The sequence below is a fragment of the Palaemon carinicauda genome, chromosome 27 (genome assembly GCF_036898095.1).
Source record: "Palaemon carinicauda isolate YSFRI2023 chromosome 27, ASM3689809v2, whole genome shotgun sequence".
NCBI lineage: Eukaryota > Metazoa > Arthropoda > Malacostraca > Decapoda > Palaemonidae > Palaemon > Palaemon carinicauda.
Window position 1 is genome coordinate 96207075 of NC_090751.1, and position 2500 is coordinate 96209574.

Consider the following 2500-nt stretch of genomic DNA (forward strand, 5'->3'; position numbering starts at 1 on the left):
CATAGAGCTAGCAACATCATTGAAGAATAGAGTTTAGCTGGTTGCACCTTTGGTAGAGAACAGCATGGAGCTAGCAACATCCTGGAATACTAGGCTAGAGCTGCTTGCTCCTATGGCAGAGAACAGCGTGGAGCTAGCAACATCAACAAATAGACTATAGCTGGTCGCACTTAATGGTATATAACAGCATAGAGCTAGCAACATCATCGAAAAAAGGACCTGGAGTTTTGCTACCTTGTACGGCAGTATACTGGTGGAAAAAAGATTATTTTAGATCAAGAAGAGAAGTAAGAGTTATGATCAGGACAAAGGGTGAAGGAGGTGACGATTGGAGAACAGATCTAGGTAATAAATGATAGTATCTGTTTTGTATCTCTTTCTAGTCTCAATACTGGTCAGACATCCATTCATATTTTGAATATTACAGCACATTTTGATAATCCCATTAATTGTTGTTTTGAAATACTGTATCGGCTTGAATAGGCAGTTTATGTGAACGAGGAAGATACAAAGGCTCTTGTGAGTCATGGCTGTTTGATGTTGCGGTTTTAAGAAATAAACAAAGATTGGTTATTTGAGTGAATAAATATGGGATAAGAATGATCTAGGTTGAGTAAAAGTTTATGAGTTCCCAGACAGTATTTGCAGTAATTTGGTATTCAGGTGCATAGTGAAAGGGTAATTTTGTTGGACATCTATTGGCATAAAGGTTCGATTTAGGGGAACAACAGATGTAGAGGTGGAAAGGTGAGCTCAGAGTGATTGCAAAGAAATGAAAGAGATTGTATGATGCATTGTACCAAAACTGAAATGAAATCCTACAAAACAATAGAAGAATTGGACAATTTAGAAGGATAGGACAATTAAGAAGGCTAGGAATAGTAATAGATAGTTTATATGTTTAGTGAGAATTGAAATGAAAGTCCTACAGGACATAAGAAGAATAGGACAATTAAGAAGGATAGGAATGGGAATAATCTTCTTCTTTGTCTGCATCTTTTCCCACTTCTATGTTGGGGTCGATGTTTTTGGTCAGCTTTCTCCATCTACCTCTGTCCTACACTTCATCACCGGTTAATCCCTTTGATCGAAGATCATCCTTGATACAGTCCATCCATCTTCGGTTTGGGCTCCCTCTACTCGTTCCCCGTACCTCCATTTCCATCACCCTCCTCCCAATATACTGTTAATCTCTTCTCATGACACGACCATACCACCTCGGTCTACTTTCTTGGATCTTATCTGATAGTTTTCTAACTCTTGGGAATAGATAGTTTAAATGTTTAGTGAGAATTGAAATGAAAGTCACACAGAACAGTAGAAGAATAGGACAATTAAGAAGGAAAGGAGTATATATATACTGTAGATAGCAAATGTTTAGTGAGAATTGAACCATGGGATTACGTTGAGTTGGGGGAGGTAGTCTGGAGAGGAAGCTTAAGAATGCCGGGAAAGGTGATTGGATAATTAAATAGGAGATACAAAAGCTATGAGAGTAGTAATAATGCTGTACCATAAATCAATCCCCACTGACTTGTTATAGGAGTTGGTGAGACCACAATGTATCGGAGTCTTATCAGACTTAAAGGGAGTTTGAACTTCGGTTCAGGCTGTAGATGACGCCAGGGATAACTTACTAGTTACAACGATTAAAATATAAATAGAAACTTGTTCCAGTTCATGTTAAGTATTTTAACAAGTTTACTCTTTATTCATCATCATAATCATCTCCTCCTACGCCTATTGACGCAAAGGGATCCGGTTACATTTAGCCAGTCGTCTCTATCTTGTTACTCTTTATTAATCTATGAAAAGAAAGATTTGGATTACCCAATTTATTACTAATAGTTACATTTTACAATAAACTTAATGTACATTAGAAGATTGTGAAACAAAGTTGAATAATTATCTATGTTTTATTCTTCATTGAATCTTAAGAATTATATTTTTTCAATTACAATTTTGATTCAATTTTCTTTTTTATTCTTTATAGAATCTTAAGAATTTTCTTATTTTCAGTTAAAAAATATTCACCCGTTTTTTTCTTGATCTGTAACGATTTTATTCTATGATAACAAATATCGGATACTATCTACAGTCCTAAAAAAATCCCATTTATACACAACACTCAAAAAATTTCATATACTTTTATTTTCAGTTTTCCAACCGAGGCTCTATATGGCAGTGCAGAGATAAGCCGTGAATTGAACTTAATGGGATTGCTCGTTCAATTACATCTGTACATCCCACCAAAACCCTTTTATCGTCAGTACCCCGGTCGATTTTGCCGGCAATTCTGGAATGTTCATTTCATGCTCTGGAGGACTGAATGTCCACTGGAAATCCACTGGAAACCTATCTCGGCTTCTTATATTCTATAACAATTAAAAATTTAAAGGCCTCTCATGAATGCCATAGGCAAGAAAGGACAATCACATTGCCCTGTCAAGCAGAACAATGCTCTGGAGAACCGAATGCCTACTGGAAGTGCCTGGAAATC